Genomic DNA, 24,266 nt, shown 5'->3' with positions numbered 1-24,266 from the left:
ATTAAAGTTAAGAACCATACCACCCACTTTGAAACAAAACAAACAAAACACAATCAAAGCCTTGAGACATTGTACCACTCATTGACATGGTGCTTTTCAAGCATTAGGAAGTCAAGAAAATTTTCTAATGAGAAAGTTATTTGTCTCCCATAACAGTAAGAGGAAAGTACCAATAAAAATCAATAAAATAGCTACGGATTGCATTTTTGGTGGGTTTTAAATTGTTTGTTTCTGTTTATTTTATCGGGCTTTCTGAGGAAAGGGAATTTTTTTTTTTTTCTTGAAATTCCGAGTTCAAATCTTCTTGCAGGAGATTCAGGCACTTTGTAAATCAGTGGATGTAGATGATTAATTAGGGAAGGGATGTTGCTAATGGACACTTTTTGGGGAATCTGAGTCCCAAGTCTTCCCCAGATGAAATAAACAGTTACAACAATAGGAAAAGGTCAAATGATTTGAACAAGGAGTTAACAAAAGATGTTATTCAAATGGCCAATAAACATATGAAGGCGCTCAATTTCATTAGGCCCTAGGGACATGAAAATTAAAACCACAATGTGAAGCCACTATATACCCACAACTATATTTTATAAATGAAAAATAATAATACAAAATCTTGGTGAGGATGTAGAGTAAGTGAAATTCTCATAAACTCTTAGGGGGAGTATATAATAGGCATAACTAATTTGGAAACTGTTTGGGATCGTTGGTATATAAAACCCGGTTTTGAGCAAGTTACTTAATTAACCTGATGAGTCTCTGCTTCTTACATATAAATGGGGATAATAATAGTACATCATAGAGTTGCAGTAAGAATTAAACGAGATTTGTGTGCAAAATCAGGGGGGAAGGCAGGTTGTGTGGATCCAGGTATAGGTAGGAGATGGATGTAGTAATGGGAATTATAAATAGAAATATACTTAACAAAATTTTATCCTATGGCAACTTATGCAAATGTTATATTTTCTGGGAAATGTTAAAATTTCTGAGAAAAGTTAGTCTTGTGTATCAGTCAAGTGTTTTAATAGTCTTCTTTGGAAGGAAATAACCAGTAACTGATTGCAAGTCACGCTGAAAATGCCAAAGGTTTTATAGTGAAATGTTTTTCAAGAATTTTAATTTTTATGTGTAAAGATGCTAAAGGATCTTTCCAGTTAGAAAACCCAGACAATATCCCATAAAAAGGTGATAATTCAATAGACTGTAGTCTTCACATTGAATATAAAGTTCGGTTCCAGAGAAAAATAATATTTTCTACAGATGTTTTAGTGAGAAATACAAAGTAACTCATGAGGTTTATATAAATAATTCTCCTTCAGGTTATTTCATTTATTATATTTGCTAACAAAAATAAAATAATACACAAATACACACACACTTAACATTTCTCTATACCATCATATGCTGATCCAGCTTCCTCTCCAGAGATAATGACTTTAAAAGATTTTGTGTATATTCTTCTGGTCATTTATCTGTGTGCTTGCCCCATATATGTACATAGTGTATGTAATTGCACCTATAGAAATATGGAGTTTTTTTTGTATATGTGTTTTCTTTAAAAACAAGAAATTATATCTTAAATATTATTCTTCAACTAATTTGTTAAGTTGGTGATATGTCTTGGAAATCTTCCTATGTGAATCTACATATAACCACTTACTCTTTTTAACAGATATTTTAGTATTTCAGAGTACAGAAATAGCACATTCTGTTTTAAACATTCTTCTTTTGGATGTCACTTGGACTGTGCCCGTGTTTTCTTGTTGTTAACAATGCTGTAGTAGCCTCATGCAACAAATCTTATGTACCTCTCCTTGGGCATGCGTGCAAGGGTTTCCCTGGATACATATTGAGGCATGCAGTAGCTTGGTCATAGGGGGTACCCATTTTTCATCTAATTCGCTAATGCCAGAATGCTCTTCAAAATGAATGAATGAATGCTCTTTATTTTGATATTTAATATCATTCTCTTAAAATTTGTCAGTGATGGTAAGCAGTAATATTTCAGTGTTGCTGTGAATACTACTGAGGCTGAGCATTGGCATATATTGATCTTCTGACTTCCTGACTACCATTGCCTACATTATTGCTTCTGACTTTTCTGTCCCTTTTAGTAGGCTCTTCATGGTAGGCTAAATCTACAGGAACTTCTGAGTTAGCAGTTCAAGCCTGAGAATAAGTCTCCGTACCAGGAGAATAAGCTTCCCTTTCTTGTTGTCCTAGATTTCCTTTCATGAAGCAAGGGAGCAGGGCTGTTTGGTCTCAAACTTTGGTGTGCACAGGAATCATTTGGGGATCTTGTTAAAATGCAAATCCTGATCAGCAGATATTGCATGCATTTCTAACTAGCTTACTGGTGGTCCTAAAGCTGCTGATCCATGTAACGGGGAATTACACGACTGCTACATAGAGAGCGTTTAATTTATTTACATAGAATGACCAAGTTATCTGGAGATGTTGCAGATCAGGTGGTACCTAGGGCATTCCCCAAAGTGCAGGCTCAGTGTACTTTCTTTTATTTACAAACTCAAGACGACCCCTCTGATACCTCACTCTGCATTAGACATTTACTCACTGTTTATCTCAGCTATGATAATATTATAATTATGGTAAAAAAGAGTAGGAAATGACTCATTTAATCTTTGTGACTATCTTTGGCTCACCTGGCCCAGATAGAACATTGACTGCTTCTGTGGTCAAAGTACTGAATTTATTCTGTAGCCCCATTTCTTCCTTATTTTTCTGAATAAAGAATTTCCATGAAGTATGTACTTCTGTGCACAGGATTGCCTCCTTACTCTTGACAAAACCTCTTGCCAAAGTTAAAAGTAATCTGTCTTCTATCCATCCATCCATCCATCCATCCATATTTTACTATTCTTTATTATATTCCTTATTCTATCATCTTAATGCACTGAATAGATTTTATTCTTTTTCATCAGATCATTTTAATTTAATTTAATCTTCACATTTAATATCTTTTAATATTCCAAGGAAGTAGGTGGTGGTCAATTTTTCAGGTTATGCAAGTGGGATCACTTTCCTGCCAGCTGAAGGCAAAGATAGCATGTAGAAGTGGATGAGTTTGGATCAAGTGCCAGGTTCTTCTCATCACATTATGTTAGGCAATGTAATCATCTCTCTCTCCTCTCTCTCACACATACACACCATATAATTTATGACTATTTTAAATAATAAAGTCTTCATCTACTATCTCCTTGATTACTAACACTGACCCAGTGATTTAATGAACTCCTCTTACAGTTTTTTAATCAACTTATTGAAGCATAATTTAAATAAGCTAAATGCCCTCATTTTGAGTGTATGGTTTGATGAGTTTTTGCATATATTTATACCCATGTAACCAATTAAGATATAGAATATTTTTATCTTTCCAAATGTTTCCTCATGTCCCCTTGACATGGGGACATGAGTGAGGGATTACTCACTCTTGACCCAGGTAGCCAATGATCTGTTTTATGTCACTCTATTGCCCATTCTACTATTTCATTTAAAGGGAATTACAATGGTATGTTGTGTTTTTTCCATGTTTCTTTGTCTAAGAATAAGGTTTTTTATATTCATCCATGTTAGTAGATCATTCTCTTCCTTATTATAGAGTAATATTCCATTGTATGAATATACCACAACTTATTTATCCATAGATCTCTTGTTCCACAAATAAAGCTGCTATAAGCATTCTTTTGACAGTCTTTTTGTGAATATATTATTTTATTACTCTTGAGTAGGAGTAGAACTACTGGGATATAGAGCAAGTATATTTTACCATTCACTTCAATAAATTCCCATACCTCTTATAATCTGAATTCTCCGGTATTGCATAGGACTGTATATTGTCTTATATTCTCTAACTTCACATTTATTTTAAGTCCTGACTCCCTGCTAGGTCATAAACTCTCAGATGGTAGGAGTCAGAAACTATCATTTTTTTATATTTTAACTTAAAAAAAAAAAACCTTAACACTGGCCCATGGGCATTTCATAACTGTTTGTTGGATTATTATTATGTATTTTATTAATAATACTCCACTAAACACAATGATCCTATATTTTGGTCCTCTTTGAGATGAATTTGTAAAGTTAAGTTTTATTGGGTGTGTTTCAGGTGGACATAAACAGCAATAGACTCTCTCTTTTCCTTCTGGGTAGATGTGTGACCTACTGGGACCACCTGGTTTATCCTGAGACTCTTGCTGGAACCATCGGGAATAGGTTCTATTGTGCCATTGGCGTTGCTAAGTTAAGAGAAAGCAAGGATAGTTCTGCTATTTCTGTCTTTGCCACTTAAGAGAGATTTGACCTGAAACTAAAGCCATCACAAACAGTCCTGTATTGTGTACCTAAAAGTTGCTAAAACTGAATTTTACAAGTTCTTATCACACACACGTAAGATGGGTAATTTTATGAGGTGGCAGATGTGTTAACTAATCTTATTGTGGTGATTACTTTGCAATATGTACATATATCAAATTGTCACATTGTATACCTTTAAACTTATACAGTGTTATATATCAATTACATCTAACAAAAATGGGCAAAAATAAAGTCAAACCATCACAGAGGAAAGAAAGAAATTTGTGCTGACATGTTGAAGCACGGCTCAAAACATGTCCCTAGCATCCAGCAGTACCTACCTCTAAACTTTTCATGGTGTATGCCGGTTTGAAATGAATTTTATAACTTGTTATTGCAATAACCCTGTGTAACACATTTCACCTTCGTAATAGCAGCTCCAAACCAGGCATCCACTATATTAACAGTGAGACAGAATCGAAAGATAACTTTCCTTTGAACATATTGCCTTGGCCTCAACATTAAGGATAATATCTCGCCAGTTTCTTTGGACTCCACTAGAAGTTTAAAAATATATAAATGATAAAGACACTAGACTTCCATCTTTGTATACCTAAAAATCATCCTTAAAACTGCTTTTCGGGCGCCTGGGTGGCTCAGATGGTTAAGCGTCTGCCTTCGGCTCAGGTCATGATCCCAGGGTCCTGGGATCAAGTCCCGCATCGGGCTTCCGGCTCCTTGGGAGCCTGCTTCTCCCTCTGTTTCTCTCTGTCTCTCATGAATAAATAAATAAAATCTTAAAAAAACAAAACAAAACAAAACAAAAAAACTGCTTTTCAAGTGACTACTCCATGTTGGAAGCAATCAGAAAGTGAGTATTCTCATAAATACCTGAAGTCAAGACGGGTGGGAAAAAAATGTTTAAGCATTGTTGCTACAGGAACACATAATTGCAGTTATCTTACTTGAGAGCATCATTAGTGTTGAACAGTGTTATTACTCTAGTATGCTTTTTGGTTTGAATTTGCCAAATAATTGCCTCAATTATCTGCTTCACATTAGCCATGGAATCTTGGCCAAGACAATTATTCCTATTTCCTGCTGGATCACAGCTTAGTGATCTCATAGACAAAACTTCATCTCAATGTCAAAGTGTTGGTAGGACTCACATGATTACCTTTCATCATTATTGTGGTTGAGACACAATTCTTCTGTCTGTCTATGCTGAGCAATCCTGTTGAAAATGAATGGTTTTGAAGTAGCATAACTGTATTGTATTGGTAGAGAGAGGCATTCTCATTTGGGGCAGTTATAATTACATGTTGTCATAGTGACAATGGATGGACAGAGATTTTTCCAGGTGCTTTTTGCTTTCCTGGAAAATTCCCACTGGAGCTTGTGGTTATCAATGCCAAGCATCTTCCCCAGGCTGAAGGAAAACCTGTAAGATTATCAGTTATCATATTCTGATAGAAGGAGAGCACAGTCCCTTTTATTTGCAGTAGTATCAGCAAATCTGAGTAAAGGCAACAAAATTAGAAGTAGGTCATCCAATAGGAGATGACATTTTACCCCCTCACTCCTAGTACCTGGGAGAGAAAGATGGAAATTTTAGGGCCCCAAATGACCTCAGTTGATTTTCAGATTTAAAAGCATGGAAACATGTACTTTTCCATATATCTCATTTACATTTCAACACAATCCTGTGAGAAATACTCACACATGCAACAACATGCATGGATCTCAGAACCATTATGTTGAGTGAAGAGTGTCAGAGTCAAAGGCGACAAATGGATTAAGTCCATCTATATAAAGTTTAACAAGAGGCAACAATAATTTATGGTGAGGAAAGTCCCATGCGTATACACTTCCACATTATACCTTAACTTACAGAAAAGGGTACTGTGAAAGATTCGCTGTCCTAGAATCAATTTTCAGCTCTGCCACCTGCTAGCTCTAAGACCTTAGGTAAATTTCAGTTCTTTTGACTCTAAAATTGTCTCCTTCCAGCTCTAATTTCCTGAATATCATCTTGAAAACTCCTCACTATCTGTCCATTCTAGAAGGTAGGATTGACTGAAAGGCTGCTGAGGGAACTTTGTGGGTGGTGGACATGTTCCATATTTTAATTGGTGTGGTAGTTACACAGGTATATATGTTTGTAAAAACTCATCATGTTGTGCATCAAAATCTGTACATTTTACCAACTACAAATGTGCAAAAAATATGTAAAGAAAAACTTTATGAGTTATGAGCCATATTTTGCTCAGGAGACACCTGGGACTCAAGAAGTGAAGTGACAGTTTGCCCAAGTTCATTGTGGGAGTTTGGAAATCTATATTGTCCAGTGAGAATTGCAATTTTATCTTTTGAAAAGTGAGAAGATTTTCATCATAAATTAATTATGAGCCTAATGCCTTTGTACTTAGTACATGAAAAAAGCAAAACAAAAATGAAAAAATGTTTCCTACTTTCGGCTCTGTTTATGTGCACACTTATATTTTACAGAGTTAATGGGCAACAAGTTACTGCTTTTTCACTGGGAAAAGCAGAAAGAAAGGCTACCCAGCGGGGAAGTCATAATGATGTCACTCAATCAGCAGTGTTCTGAGACATCTGCTATGTAGAGAATCCTGATAGGTGTTTTTCTTTGGAGAAGTGAAAAATTTGACATAACAGCTTTCACAGTCTGTGAAGTAGTTCCTAGATAAGCACTCTCTACACAAATTACCGAGCATCTTGTTAAAAATACATATCCTGATTCAGTGGGTCTGAAGTGAAAGTCCATCCATTTGCAATTTTAATAAATTCCCAGGTGATGATGATATTGCTGTTCTTTGGACCATTGAGTGGCAAAGAAGAGGTTACCAAAGCTGAAGTGGGATCTGCAGTTCACCTAAGGACTCAAACTCAAATAGCGAGCTGAAACCAGAACCCATGATTGTAAGTCTCTATATCCCGCCCCTGCCCCCCACTAATATATGAAACAAAATGACAGGTGTATAAATATAAATATAAACATTTGGGACTAGGGAGAAAATTCATTGTTAGCCATGTATTCAAATTGGTTGTTTAGCATTATTGAATGTAAGCAACTTGTCCCATTTTTATTGCTGTGTTTCTACATACAAAGCTTTAGGTCAGTATCTTCCTAAATTCCATCCTAGAAATTACTCTTCTAAACAAGGATACATTTGTAATCTTGGAAATTGTAGAGTGAAATGGTGACCCACAAAAGTGTTTGATGGCCACAACCCACATGCACATGGAAGTTGGTTTTTGATGTGGTACCCATTCTCCAAGATGGCCTTCAATAATCCTTGCCCCCTGGTATTCCTGCTACTGTGTGATTTCCTTCCACATTAAGTGGCACTGCCCTGTAGAACCAGTGGGATGATGGCATGTGACTTCCAAAGACAGATCATAAAAGACATTCTGTCTTTTGTTTTGTTTATTCTTGGATTGTTCATTCTGGCAGAAGCCCACACCGTGTTGTGAGGATCTTCAAGCCGACCACTTGCAAATAATGGAGTCCTTCTGTCACCAGCCATGTAAGGCAGTGGGCGATCTTGGAAGTGGATGCTTCCAAAGCCAGGATTTTGAAGCACTAGATAACTAAAACTGTTCTTGAAAAGAGGGAGAAACTCTGTATTAGGTAGATATAAGACTTTTGATTTAGAAAGGTAGATTCTGTGATAGGCCCCACAAAATGTTATCTAAACATAATCACATCCTATTTGAACTAACACTAAGAGTTCATCGTGATTACCAGATCCCAATCCCAAATAAATAGATCTTTAGTGGAGGAAACAAGACAAAAATGTAAATAATAAATTGGAGCACTTATATTGCATTAACGAATAAAACCAATAAGTTATGTGATCTATTATTAGATTATAGTCTATGCTCATGCATGCCTTAATGAAGCCTTAGGTTGGGACACTGGCAAAGGAAATAAGGGAGGATAGAGATGGATTATTTTGAATAATTGATAGGACTTCATGATAATTTGATTTGATATATAAAGGAGAAGGGAGACACCCTTCTCCCTTCTCCCTTAAAAATATGTGCCTATTAGATTGAAGAATAATGATACACCATTGAATGAACTAGATTAGTTGGGATGATAAGTCAGGATTTTAGAGATGGGGAAGAGGACAAAAGGCTCTATCTTGAGATATACTGAATTTCACTTAATGAGAAAACCTGGGAGAAAATGCTTTCTTTTTTTTTTCTTTTTACTATTCCCTTTTACTACATAACAGTGATTTTTTTTCCCTCACTCCCAAGCCCCATCCCTGAAAAATAGAGATAGCCAATGCAGTTATTTTTTATTTTTTTATTTTTTTTAGAGTCAGGGATAGTCTAAAATCCAGCTGTCTCCCAAACCAAACTATGGTTCTTTCCTGCTAGAGCATACTGTGGTCACTGCACAGCTTTCTTCTTTATGTTGGCTGTTGGCCCAGTCCCTTGATGGCTAGAATTTGTCATTGTTTTGAAATGGGAAAGTGTTTGGCTAGATGTTTCTGATAACGAGTGCCTGTCCTTTGGCAGATACCTGGTTGGGTTTAACTTTGAACAATTAGAAATTCAAAGCTATAAATTCATCTAGGACTTGTAAAAGTTTTAGGAAATTGACCAATACAGCCAAAGTCACAAGGAGATTGATTTATGAAACTGAATGCCAAGTGTTAATTGACAAATGGGCGTTCATAATTTTAATAACTGGAACATTTAGGTTTCCTTTACTATGTTCCACCTCTGGAAGTGAGTTTTGCAATTAGAAAGTTCCTTGATGAGTATAAAGTTGGAAGAGACTCTTTCTAGCTCTATAGGATATATCATATACCTAATGCTGGCATTTGCAGAATATTTCTGCTCTGCTACAGAACATCTATTTTTAGCAACTAAAATATTTATGCCTTTAATATCCATTGTGTTCTCTTGTACAGAGCTACTCCAAACAGTGAGTTATGCAGCAAATATTTATTAAGGATCTACCATGTGCCAGACACTCTTTTAGGGGTTGAAGATACAGTGGTAAATAAGAGGCAAGTTTTTACCCTCAAGGAACTTACATTTTAGTGGACACCTGAATCTTGTTAGTTTCTAGGTCTCCTTCTGTGTTCACATTACTTCTCTTAATGATTTTCGTAGTCATAGCTTGTTTCTAATTATCTTTTTTAGGTTGTATTCCTGATGACATTTTAGGAAGATAAATTAGTGTGTTAGATAACATATTTGCAAATAATATTTTTGAGCTAAGTTGCTTTGTTGAAGAATGACTTTTTTGGCATTTATTCATCTATTTCTCTATTTTATCCTCTATTGATGATAGTTTCTTATTTTTCTTTTTAGTGTATAGATTGTTACTCAGTTTTAACAAGAAAGGGACCTAAATGGAAAAAAAAAAAATATATATATATGGCTAAACAAACAGCTGAATTACAATTACACTATAGCATTAGGAATAAATGTATAGTAGATGTTTAACAAATCAGAGGAATTTTAATTTGACAGTAAACTTCAAACAATTCACTTCACAGACATTTGAGGCTAACAGACTAATTATATGTTGCCCAAGGCAGGAAATATTTCCTTCAGCTGACTTACTGATTTGTTGCCTTTTAACAGAAAACTATGCTGATCTAATTACAAAGAAGGATTAAAAAGCTAATAACTTTAAACCTGAGGTTGTCCATAATGAAGCACAATAATTAATGGTCTAACAGAAGCAACCAACCATGAATCTTTAGCCAGAGACTTGACATACCATGTTGATAATGAGGGAGCTTGAAATACTCTGACCAATTTTTCTCTCTATATAAAAGTAATGTTAAAATGTCTAAATGGTACTGTAATTGGACACATGGTGTAGTGATCACTTATGACTGAGTCTCCAAATGTAGTTTGCGAGTAGTCTTCTGGATTTTTTTTTTTCATTAATTTTGTGAATTTATTTATTTATTTATTTATTTATTTATTTATTTATTTATTATTATGCTATGTTAATCAGGGAAATTCAAATCAAAACCTCAATGAGATATCACCTCACATCAGTCAGAATGGCTAAAATTAACAAGTCAGGAAATGACAGATGTTGGCAGGGATGCGGAGAAAGGGGAACCTTCCTACACTGTTGGTGGGAATGCAAGCTGGTGCAGCCACTCTGGATTATTACTTTTTAAAAAAAACAAAATTCCTGTTATGCTAATATACCCATCATTGAGGTCCTATGCTACAAACTTCTCCAAAAACCAACTTGTTTAAGTCAATTTGAGGGGCACCTGGGTGGCTCAGTCAGTTGAGCATCTGCCTTCAGCTCAGGTCATGATCCCAGGACCCTGGGCTCCCAGCTCAGTGGGGAGTCTGCTTCTCCCTCTCCCTCTGCTGCTCCCCTGCTCATGCTTTCTCTCTCTCTCTGTCTCAAATGAATAAATAAAAGATCTTTAAAATTTTTCAATTTGAGGTTGTGAAAGGAATGTAATCAATGGATTGACATCAGGGATCCTGGGTAGTCAAGGTAGATGACCAGGTATCCATATACATCCCTCTCCTCAACCCTGTCAATGTAGGATTATAAAAGGAATACGGGGGCTTATAATTGGGACCATGTAAATTGGTGTTAAGACCTTTGAGAGGGAAGTTATATAGCGTGGATACCATTTTGAGACATGAAACCAGAGCAAGTGGGTGAAGCCTATTAGCATTACCATTATTTACAATATTTTCTAATCTAGTTTTAGCCTCAAATGGCTGCCATACTCAGAATCAGATTTCTTTACCCTGGGAAGAAAGAGCTGTGATTGTAGGTTGAGCTGGGGAAGCTATGGAGTGGTATTGGAGCCCAGGGTTGGGAGAGCTTATCAACAGCACCAGCGATTCTATTAACAGTATGGAGGCTGGGGTGGCACCATTAGCTCTTGGTGACCATGGGTGTGGCTTGTAGCAGAGGACCAGCAATTTGAGAAAGCTGTAAAGGGCAGCTTGATTATCTCCTGGAAATTATAAGTAGGACTAAGTAGAGCTTGAGACCTAAACATCTTCTTTGGAGGAAGAGAGTGGTATTTTGATTATCTTATTTCTACTAAGAAAAAAATAAAAACTGCCTACAATTCCACCACCTCTTCCCCAGAGAGAATGATAGCTAACCCCAAAGTGTACATGTTCTCAAGAGCATTTCTTTCTTGCTCCCTTGCTTATTTACCTTCCCCCTTCTATCCACCCTGTTAGATTTTTAAAATGAAAGTTATATCATTAACTTCCTTCTAGATCCTTACTTATTCTTCCATAATATAAATTTTAGTGGCTGCTTAACATTTAGCTGTAAGATTTCACTATACTTAGTAATTAAGGTCATTGCCAAAAATACTTTTATTGTAATCTAAACCCTTGCTTTATTTTCTGTGGATGAAAATGATGCCCCAATACCCTCAACTCCTGAGTTCAGTGGCCTTTTCTTTTTTGTTTTCTACTGTCTGTTGTATAGGCTGGGGGTGACCTTGAGGTCTTCTTTCCTTTTCTCTTAGCTCCTTCCAGGCCTATCCTCCACTTAGTTTAGAGAGCTGGCCTCAGGGCTTTAACCAGAGGACTGATACTAGAGGCAATTTCTGTATTTGTGGCAACTGGAAGGGGAATTGGGGTAAGGGTGATGGGAATGGCCTGGTTCTCTTCAGTTTCTTGCTCTTCCAGGAGTGATTCACGGACCAGCCACATTGGCATCCTTTGGAAGCTGGTCAGAAATATGGACTCTCAAGCCCCATCCTAGACCTGCTAAATCAGAATCTGCATTTAGGATGATATTCTAGTGATTCATAAGCAGGCAAGAGTCTGAGAAGCACTGCTTTAGTTGATGGCCAATATTTATCCTTTGATTACCTCTATACCAGTGGTTTTCAAACTTGTCTTCATATGGAGTCACCAGGGGAGCTTCCAAAAATGCTAATGTTTCATCCCATTCCTAGAGATTGTGATCTTTAAAAAAAATTTTTTTAGATCTATTTATTTATTTGAAAGAGGGCAGGAGCACACAGAGGGAGAGGGAGAGGGAGAAACAGACTCCCCACTGAATAGGAAGCCTGATGTGCGGCTCGATCCCAGGATCATGACCTGAACTGAAGGCAGTTGCTTAACCTACTGAGCCACCCAGGCTCCCTGAGATTCTGATTTAATTTGTCCGGGATGTGGCTTGGGCACTGGCAGCTTTGAAAGATGTTCAGATTTGAAAGTGCAGCTAAGTTTAGGAACCACTACCCTATACTTTTGTTACTGGTACTACCCTGTTTGCAAAGTCTTTTTAGGGCCCCATCCTATCCTATTTTGAGTTGTAGTTTTCTCTATCAGTTCTATTCCATATGCTTCCCATTTTGCAGAAATTCCTAATGATTCTGTCCCATTAACAGTATGAGTTCCCTTTATTTTTTAACACTGTTATATATTCAAATTTTGTGCTTTAACTCTTTCCAAAGGAAAATATAATCCAGGTAGTGTAGCTGTATGTTGGTTATAGATTGGTATATATTTTACTCCATTTTTCTCTTTCACTGTCCTTTTGTCTTCCTGGCATGGCCAGATTCCTAAAAATCCAACGTGGCTACACCATTTTTCAACCCTTGTTCTCAGTTCTTGGTCTATCTTTTTGACTCCTCATTGGCATTCCTGAAGACTCCTCTTGTAGCAGTGTTTCCTCAGCGATGGCATTACTGACATTTTGGGCCAGAGAAGTCTTTGATGTAGATGGCTGTCACATGTTTAGCAGCATACCTGACCCTTACCCACTAGATGCTGGGAGCAGTCCTCAACCTCCCCACGACCCCAGCCAGTTTGTGGCAAACATATTTCAAGGATTTCTAAATGTTCCATAGCAGGCAAAATTCCCTCCAGGTTGATGACTACTGAGCTATATAGGATTGTCAAACAGTCACAATGGCAGCAAGTACATTAAAAAAAATATATTATTTCACAAGTGAGACAGTCTTTACTATGTTCATGAGTACTTTTTTTTTTTTTAATCAATTGCATTTCATATGCTGATGTCCTGGGATTGTCCTGAGTTCATGAAAGTTTATTCTTCACTGTTAAGATGGTTTAGCTCATACAAAATGAAATGTGGTTTAATTGTTACAAGTTAGTGAGACTTTTCATAAGAAGAAATTCACAGAGAGAGAGAGAGAGAGAGAGATCATAGCCCAGAGGTCCCAATATTAGAATAAGAAAAAAATGATTACTCTATAAATGGTCACTGTTTGGACTGAATTGTGGCTAAAATTACCTGATCTTGGAAAACAAGAATTTACCCAACAGGCTGATCCCTCACTTCTATTCCCAAAGTTAAATATGTTAAGATTCCATCTTTATGATAGTCCCTTCAAGAGGAAGAAATATACATTAAGTGTGTCTGCATGAGTAGACTATATTCCTTTTATTTCCTATAAGGGAACCTCTCTTAGCCAGTGCTTTTTAAAATACTCACAGCTCTAATAAACCAAAGAGCCCACAGGTACACAATATGAAAACAGATGATAGAAGGGTAAACAGAAGCATGCATCCCGAGCTTCCTACTTCCTCTCTTACTGATAAAATTAGCTGAAGGTAAGATAGATTGTAGGTCTATCAGCCACAGGGCACATACAATGGTACTCATGGAACTGAAAATTCAGTGTTTCCAAAGGGAAATTTCATCTCAGGTACACAATTGTATTTCCTTCATGCTATATTTGACATGATTTGTTGACACTTTTGAGATTTTAGTCAATGCAAATAGTCTTCCACTCGGGTGAAGAAGGTTGCAGATTGGCAGTGAGTACCTGAAGCAGAGATTTGCAACTGGAAACTGAATTGTCACCCAGATGGAGGAGTCTTTTGCTCAGTTTAAATTAAAGAAATGTTTTCTGTCATGCTTTGCATTTCCAAAGCCAACATTTGAACACCAGTTTTTTTCTCCTTGAGCACTGTGGGGAAGAGCTTTCATCTTTCCACCGCTGCCCTGGCTCACTGCCTGGGGCCTGGCCCTTCCTATGCCTCACATGGTTTCCCTGGGTTCTGTGGGCTTTTCAGAGGGGTGCTGCTGAGTGCTTTCCAGAAGGGTAGCCAACTGATTTGTCCTCACTGTGATGGAGACACTAAAAACTTGCTTTGAACAAATCCACGTAGGGCAAATTGAAAGGGGAAAGTTTGTGTCAGAACTTACTTTATTTTAGGAAGTAGCTTTTGTTACTCTGGGGTTCAAAGGCCATAGATCCTTTATTTTAGTTCAGTTCACCTCCTTCAGCTCTTCTCTCCCATTCACTAAACTGTCGTGAACAATTTTGGACACCCTAACAGTAAATGGACTTGCCCTTGTCATTTGCCTTGAAGTTCTGCATATGACAAATGTGTCTTCTCCTGTGCATTGCATTCTCTTTAACAACCTGAAAACTTCACTTAGGCCATCTTTGCTTTGGCCCTGAAATAGCCAAAAATAGCCAAACAATTGAGTCAACAGTATAGTTGGATGCTGAAGTCTCCAGAAAATGCCTCCACCCTTCATTTCCTTTTTTGTTTCTCAGGTTGCATTACCCAATGCTTCATGCAGTGGCATGGGCTTTTGGAATAAATGGATGCCTATTAGCTGTCCTTAAAGATAGGACAAATTTAGAATAATAATAGCCTGATACTTTCTATGTGCTAGAACAAATGCTTTTCTACATATTACATTTTTATCTTCACAACAAGCCTATATTCTAAGGCCATGTTAGAGCCAACCTTTGTCTACCACCTTTTCAGATCCACTTCTGGAAACCATGAAGAGTGATGTGGATCTAAAGGCATTCTTAAAAGGGACAGAATGAACTTTGAGCTGATATCACCAGCCAACATTATGCAAACACTCCCTAGATGTCTCTCCCTCTCTGTGAATTTCCTTCCGCAGCCCATACCGACAGCCACCCTGGCTTCACCGACACACTCCTCTGCTCTCCCAGAGCCCCTCATGACTCTGCCATTCCCCCTTTTCTTGGCATCACTTTCCTTCCTTCACCTGCATGCCACCACCCTGGGGCAGCACAGTTTGCCTTAGGTTAGCATCTTCACCAGCATTCTGGTGAAAAATTCTGCCCTTTGTTTCATGTCTATGAAGAAATAGAGACAAAGAAACTAATTTGCTCAAGATCCCTCAGGTCACAACAGCAGATCTGGGTTTGAACCGGGGTCTCTCTGACTCTGATGACTGTGTTCTTTCCTTCTAATTAGCTTTCTTTGCATTTCCATCATCTATAGATGATCCTGTTTATGTCAAGGCTTAATGTTGGATTTTATAAATTTCTAATCAACATTATTTGAGCTGAGTGATTACTTGGAACCAGAGCTGACAAGTCCAAGTGTGCCCAGAGGAGTTTAAAATGGGTTGGAAAAACTTGTTAACTGGGTTGTTTATTTAAAAAGGAAACAGAAGTCCCTCAGGTTATAAAGATGGAGGCAACATAATTAAACAGGTATCCCGAGGTGCATTCTTTAAAAAGACTTTCTAGACTAACAGATTTCTTCTCCATCCACCCACAGTACCCACACAACCATTACTACTCTGACTAATCTTCCTGTAGGGAAATCAATATAATTGCTCAACATCTCCACATCTACAGATGTCACCAGCCCCAGGCCTTAGCTTGTGTTTTGTCCCTACTGAGGGAGCAACAGTGAATCGATGAGACTTTGTAATTGTTGTTGTTATTGTTTTTCATATAATGGAAACTACATGGCAGACTCCTGCAGTTCCACGGCATAGGCATCCACGTGGTCTGATGGGGATTTGGTGTCCTTTCTTGTTTCTTTAGCTTGGTCCTTCCAAAAACACAGCTCAGGGTCCACATCCCTACTAGACAATGGTTGTCCACCCCGGCTGCATATTGGTATTCCCCGAGGGGACTTTTATAAAGTACGGATGGCTAACCCCACTGCTGATCAATAAATCAGAATCCCGGGGGTGGGAGGGATCCATTGTCCTACCCCTAGGCTACATGACTGTTATGTTAAACTAAACTACTAAATTCCCACCGGGATATGACTACAGGAGATAGCTCAAAAGCCTACTATAGAGGTTGGACTTTGTAGTTTCAGTAAGAAATTTAGCAATTGCTTGTGATGTTCTGGCTGAAGATGGAGGGTATATCAATCAGATTGGCCATGATGATATCGAGTGACAAACTACTCCCAAATTCAGTGTCTTTCATCAAGGAACATTTATTTCTTGTTCATGGGTCTGTAGATAAGCATGGTTTGGCTGGTCCAAGCTGGACTCCGCTGGGTAGTTTTGCATCAGGATTTAGGTAAGCTGTATTTTACTCCAGGTGAGGGTATGGTTCAGATCTTCCATCTTCCTTGGACCATTGACTGCATGGGGGCATGTGCTTCTCATGGCAGAACCTAAAAGACTTCTGCTTGGGTTGTGTCCACTAATGTGCCTTTGGACAAAGTCATTCATACAGCCCAGCCCAACACTAGTGGGCTAGAAACAAAACTCCTCTGCCCCACATTGTAGGGGAAGAGGATAAATTTATTGACAGAAGTCCACACTTTCACGAGAAGAAATACACATTTGTTGATAGTTTCTTAAAAGATAAGTAACTAAAGAAGGTCTGGATTTTCAACTTTCTGTAGACATAAAATTATTCCAATATTTTTAAAAATTTCATTTAAAAGGTAACAAAGGACTGGGCTAACAGGGGAGGTGGGGACATAGTTCTAGTCACCGGAGGTGTTGAAGCAGAGTATAGATCATCCTTTGGTAGGAAACGTGTGTGAAGGACTCTAACATTAGCTGATTACTGAGTATACTGGTTTGGTTAGATTTGTAGTTGATTTACCACAAGGAGGGAAAGAAAGAATAGGACATGAAGATTCAACATTCAAATTATCATGATAGGCCACAAGAAGAAGAAATTTCAGGGGCGCCTGGGTGGCTCAGTTGGTTAAGCGACTGCCTTCGGCTCAGGTCATGATCCTGGAGTCCCGGGATCGAGTCCTGCATCGGGCTCCCTGCTCGGCAGGGAGTCTGCTTCTCCCTCTGACCCTCCTCCCTCTCATGCTCTCTGTCTCTCATTCTCTCTGTCTCAAATAAATAAATAAATAAATAAATCTTAAAAAAAAAAGAAGAAGAAATTGCAAAGTGATAAAAAAAAGGTCACACATATGGTTTACAATTCCATTGTTTATATATTTTATTTTATTTTATTTTTTTAAGATTTTATTTATTTATTTGAGAGAGAGAGTGAACATGAGAGGTGAGAGGGTCAGAGGGAGAAGCAGACTCCCTGCCGAGCAGGGAGCCCGATGCGGGACTCGATCCAGGGACTCCAGGATCATGACCTGAGCCGAAGGCAGTCGCTTAACCAACTGAGCCACCCAGGCACCCCCCATTGTTTATATATTTTAAATAAAAATCTGTACATAAGAAACTCATGTATGGTTTATATTTTATTGACTGATTAAATAGAGCATTAATTAGAATTCCTAAATTATCTTGGGAATCACCTGTCAGGATTAGTCTGGAAGACTAATTAATGGTATATTTATTTTGAAGTGCCAAGTACAGCTAAGTGCTTTACATGGATAATTTCAGCTTTGTGAGGTAGGTACTAATGACAACTCCATTTTACAGATGAAAAACTGAGGCCTAATGACATAATCTGCCCACGGTCCCGCATTTTATGTTTGGTGTTGTTGAGAGTTCAAGGCAGGGCATCTGGTCCTATAAAGTGTGGCGTAATCATAATACTTTATTGGCTACCCATTCAGACTGACATGCCATTATAAGTCCTAGCACTTGCCCCAGTAGCCTGCTCTGCTGTGTGACAGGCAACCACCATGACATTTGGCTGCTTTGGCACAGTTCTGGAATTATCTCGAGATGCTGCTGCATCTACTTTGCATAGGTCTTCTCTCTGAGAGTGCTTCACGCCTTTCTGGAAATCATGTGTTTCCAAAGCTGCCATGAATCAGGATTCCTTCCCCAAAGACAAGGGACCACCCTCACCACAGCCTCCATTCATTGGAGACGCATTCTCTGTTGTTCGAGCTGCTGCCCACGTGGCTATTGATTATTTCTGACTTGCCAGAAGGAGCTGACAGCCAAATGGAAGGCTGGGATTTCCCAATCAATAGTCATTAGAACCACATTTATTTTATATGGAATAGCCTGTGGGGCTGGGCTACACCCTTAACAATAAAAGGAAAAAAAAACCCCAAGAGCTTATTTTTGGAACACAAACAGCTCTCTTCAGGGAACAGCTAGAATCAGCCAAAGAAATGCATTCACAGAGGTCTTTTTCTCTCAGACATCATTCCTGCCTCATATGTAAGTACTTCTCAGGGAATTTAAGTTCCAGGATGTCTTGTAAGAGGGATTTGGCCTTGGACAAGCTCTCTGAATGTGTGTGTGTGTGTGTGTGTGTGTTGAACTGAAGGAAGACATTCAAGTCACCACTTTGATTCATCAAACTTGAATGTGAAAAGAGAGCAGGGAGAAATAAAAGACCTGACTCGGTAATAAACCCGAAAAAAAAGTACAGACTATTCTTTTAGTGAAAGTGAATGGATAGGGGGACAGAAAGGTAGAACAAGCCAGACAAAAAGAATCTGTCAGAATGGGAATAAGAATCAACGCATGGTGCTTAGTAATTTTTTTGTGATAAGCAAGATGTCCCTAAGCAAGTATAGCCTGCAGGATATCCTGAAACAGTAAGAAAAGGAGAGCAGAACACATTTTATGGAACCAAATGATTGTGATTCATGAGGTAGTGCTGGTATATTCACACGGCTACTTTGTTCCCTTTTTTCTACTATCAACAATCACTCAATCTTCCAGAGTTACCTTTTAGACTGTAGTAGGGAGCAGGCTATTCCAAGTTTGTTTACATTTCCTGATTACATTACATACATTTCCTGAGATAAAATAGATAAAATGCCTTTACAGAGAGAGAGAGAAAAGGCCCCTGGTTTTCTGATCTTTTAGGTCTTGCTGAATTAGCTTTGTTCTTCTTATCCCCTTGGCCAGCTTACTGGCTTCACATCCTGGGTTTTTAAAACCATTTCATATTCAGTCTAATTTACTTTTCACCCCCCTTTTTTATGGCCTTTGGGAGGTGGGATCTTGGGAAAGACCTCTACCTTACAGTTCTCCAATTATTCCCTTCTTGTTCTCAAGAAAGAATCTGGAGCCAGTCATACCAGTCTTGCTTGAAATAGGGTCGAGAAATCCAGCCATTTGTCCCCATTATGGTCCGCAAACATTGCTATCATTGAGCATGGGCCATACCTCCAAATGGGATTGGCTTCTAGGTTAATCAGACTAATTCTAGAAAGAGCAGAAGGAGGAAACGCTGAGAGTAAACCCAGACCTTGGGAGAAAGGGTGCCTCAAACTAATAGCCCAAGATCTGAGCCTGCCAGTTATAAACTGTGAACTTTTTGGTTCTTCCAACACTTGAAGCATCATCTGCAGATGGAGAGAGATTCTGTCTGTACTTGGGCCATCAATTAGAGTAGGCAAAATACGGTGATACAGCTAAAATGCTTTGACCCCTTGAGAGGCAGATAATATTTATAAATGAGGTATCTTTCTTATTGCATATTTTTGCACAAAGCCTCTTCTTTATATCACATTTTTACATTCCATATTACCAGGCCATTAAAAAAAAAACCCACACATATACAAAGATAAAAGGGCAGAGAGGTAACTAGATACACAGGTACATAGACCAATGAGTGAAGTAAAATTCCTTAAGTTGTAGTTTTCAGGTATAAATCAGGATAAGTTGATGCCTTTAACTCAGAACAGAATTTAGCTTCAGAAAAATGGGTAGTAAGATGGAACTAGAAGATCATATCAGGATGAACTAAAATTAGGAATTTGTGATTTAAGAAGTTACACATTAAGTTAGGGATTGGTGGGTGATAGATGGCCCTGACATTTAAGTCAAAAGAAAGAAAGAAACCTCTATTTAGTACAGGCAGTAGGGAGAGAGAGAGAGGCTGGGGACATAGTGACAACAATAAATCTGGGAATAAAACTAAACAAGTAGATAGTAGCTCCTTGAGGCAAAGCCTGTATCTCATAGTTCCTTGTCTTTCAGAATTTCTTGTCTCACAGTGGTGGCCTGATAAATGTTCATTGTTTGAATAAAATACAGAGAAGGCAAACATTAAGTACATTAATCAAGATAGAAACTAGATGGTATAACTATTAGTAATAGTGAAAGCTATAAACAGAAAAAGGAGAGCTGAGTTTTGATGAGAAACTGGATACAATAAGAGATAAAAAAATGGTTGAAAACAGTCATTCAGTCATGTTTGGGAGAGAGGAAAAGGAATTTGGATCATGGTCTGTGTGATAGGATTATAGGTGGGCAAGATAGTTGTTTGGAAGAAATGTGCTGTTTGTCTTCAGAGGTGACCACCACCTTGAAAGAAAATCTTGTGTTGACCAGTGGGTAAAAGAGCCTTTTTCAACATAGGCTCAAATAAAAGGAGTGCATTTGTAAATATATCTGTCACAAAGGAGAGCTGTATGAGTGAAATTCAGGAAGAGAAGCTGGTTGCTCCAACCAGTATCTCCAGGCTAAGGAAGATGTTTCTGAAAACTAGGCAGGCCTAGCCTAAAAGTGAAAGTGGCTGCTTCGGTAAAACAGATTCACCATCACTGGAGGTATTCACATAGAGGCTGGAGCACCATTATGGATGGTGGTTATTGAGGAGATTCAGGGAGCACATGCTCACTGGGACACTTAACCTATGATTTCCCTCTTGTCCCTGAGATTTCGTGGTTCACTGCTCAATAGTGAGGACCTGTTATTGCATAGATGCTTCTAGGTCCTCACCACTTATTCAGCAGCAAGTGTCCTGGCCCCTTCCTCAAGTGTAGCAAAATAGCAGACCCTACAACTGGTTTAACAGCTGGCTCTCCAGGAGAAAGAAAGTGACTCCATTTGTAGTGTTTGCTGATTTCTTGCATATACATACTGCCACCGTGCTGATTTCAAGCTTTCAGAGTGACGGCATTGAACCTGGAGTTGGAAAGATGGACTCACAACTGCCTTTTGTGAAACTGTGGGCACTTCTCTAGCATTACTCTGAATCCCTGCTCCAGGATCAAGCATATTGTCTGGGGAAGTGTGAATCCGTTTGCAAGCTGTTAGTGCCTTCCAGGTCGCCCAGGAAGGCTGCCCAGGAGGGAGGAGAAGGTTCCACAGACTGGTCTGGACAAACAGTCATGCATACACTCCCTGCTCTCTCACCACCAGCAGGACATTTCAGAGCAAAATGGGTGGTGTTACCTCTTTTCATTGCCACACTCACTGTTTAGATTCATTTGCGGTGACTTTCCCTTGCTTTGCATTTAAAAGGATATGAGTGAGTCTGTGTATGATATCCTTGGTGCAGTTTCCCGCTCCCCCTCTCCCTAATGGATCCCTGCTTTCCCTAGTTCTTGGGATTGGTCGGATAAACTGTAATGTAATATTGAGTTTATTGTCTTTGTCTTTCCGTTATCTTCTTCATGCCTTCCATGTGGTGTCCTGTTCTGCCTCCTCTCCTGCAGAGTTATGGGACCTCATGCCTCTTGAGCACTCACCATGAATCAAAGCACCTTTTCCTAAACTCTTCAAATCCTCCTGACAACTGATGGATTAGATGATTAGTAATATCCGTAGTTTGCAGAGAAGAAACCGAAACAGAGACACAGCATAAGTAACTTGCTATAGGTTGTGCAGCCAGTATGTGTCAGAGTGGGGATTGGAATTGAGATCATGGGGAGTTTTCTTATCTCTCTGGAAAGCAGTGTGGAAATCAAGCAGATTGTAGGGAATACACTGCCCTGCTAGATAAAGCAGAAAAAGTGATTTGCTAGAAAGATGGATCAGGTTCAGAGAGAATGTTGGCTCTGCTGTGAGGAAGCCTGTGGGTCAAATGTCTCATATAACCTCATGGAACCCCATGGAAAAGGAATGAGTTGTTTTACTCACTTCATTTTATCACCTCAACTCTCACCTGGGTATGAGATGAAACCTGCTGGATTCACTTTTTTTTTTTTTAAATAGGAAAATAGACAGGCATTGAGAGTCAGGATTTTAATGGTTAGATCTTTCCAAATTCAATACACATGTAACTGACCAGTTTATTTTATCCATAAGACATCGATATCATTAGGAGTGCCTTTAATCATAGTGTTGGTGGAAAACACCTATTTTTGAAAACTCAACCAATATCAGCATTTTTGTGCCAAATTCACTGGACAGTTCAGGCCAGATTGAGACTCAAGAGTGAGTCCGTGATTGATGGCTGCTAACTAAAACCCTATCTACTTATATAGTAACACAAAGAAGAGTAAGACCTCACTTAGGGGAAGCTCAGATCCCCAGCAGTGGGACTTATCTGAAACTTTTTGGAGAATAAGATTAAACCAGTGTATGAATTCGGATTAACTGCATATAAAAGAAAACACAGCATAATCATGATTTCAACACGAGGTTTAATTTGATTTCTCATGAAATGAGTCTGGGGTGCTCAGTTTCAGGCTGGTGGTGGAGGTCCAGGGGCAGCAGCATTTCAGTCTTCTCCATCCAACTTTCTGCTCCACTCTGTTTAGCACATGGTCATTTCAAGGTCCCCCACATAGCTGTGGGTGCTCCAGCCATCATATATGAAGACTAGGAAAACAAAGTAATGGGGAAAGGGCCAAAGGGCACATACTAGCCACCTATCCTCTTTCTGAGAACCATTCTAGAAAGATTCATCTAGCACTCTGCTTCTGTCTCACTGGACAGAAGAACTTCCGCTTCTGTTTCACTGGTAGTCACATGACCTTACCCAACTACAAGGCAGGCCAGGAAATGTGGTATTTTAGCTGGGTTACCTGAATTCAGACCAGGATGCTGGAGGAAGAAGAGAGTGGGTAGTAGGTAGGGAGTGGACAGTCTCTGCCACAGGAGAAAGGACTGGGCTGCCATAATTAATGTGACCAGCCTATGCACTCTGCTGGCTAAAGAACCCTGAGGCTAAGGTGCACAAAATGACCTGCTTCTTCTTTTACTGAGTTTTAACCACCTTGGCACTTACTTATGATTAGGGTATACTAATTTACCAGAGGCTAGGGTGAAACTAATGTGGGTTCTTTTTCTTTTAAATGAGAGAAAACAGACTCACAAAATGCAAGAAAAGATGAAAGCAGACTTTAATGCTACCTTACAACCCTCCCAAGGCCCAGGTAAGAAGAAAGGGGGGAGCTCAGGCCAAAGGGACACACGGAGCCTGATGAATTAAATTACTGAGAAAGGGAGCGGGTCTCATTCCCATGGCTTTTGCAAGTCCCCCAGAAAACTGGGTCTCACCTCAATCTGTCAGGCAGGAAGAGGAGTACCACCTGGGAGTGGCACCGGGGACAATGGCAAGGGCATGACAAGCTGGGTACCATTGTGCTTGGCCGCCCCAGAGGAAAAGGGACTGGCTGGTGTGCTTGGATCTTAGCCAGTGCCGCCTGACAGGAAGCCTACCAAAGTTCTTCAAAGCTAAAAAGCTGACATACTCTTAAATGTTAACCACTCATTTGTGTCTAAATTCAAATGGCACTATTATATTAAGCTGCGCCAGGGTTTCATTTTTTTTTTCATTTTTTTTTATTCTTATGTTAATCCCCATACATTACATCATTAATTTTAGATGAAGTGTTCCATGATTCATTGTTTGTGCATAACACCCAGTGCTCCATGCAGAATGTGCCCTCCTCAATACCCACCACCAGGCTAACCCATCCTCCCACCCCCCTCCCCTCTAGAACCCTGTTTGTTTTTCAGAGTCCATCGTCTCTCATGGTTCGTCTACCCCTCTGATTTCCCCCGCTTCATTCTTCCCCTCCCGCTACCTTCTTCTTCTTCTTTTTTTTTTCTTAACATATATTGCATTATTTGTTTCAGAGGTACAGATCTG

This window comes from Mirounga leonina, unplaced genomic scaffold (genome assembly GCF_011800145.1).
Source record: "Mirounga leonina isolate KUSES-001 unplaced genomic scaffold, KU_Mleo_1.0 Mir_115, whole genome shotgun sequence".
Lineage (NCBI taxonomy): Eukaryota > Metazoa > Chordata > Mammalia > Carnivora > Phocidae > Mirounga > Mirounga leonina.
Note: the sequence above shows the minus strand (reverse complement) of the source record.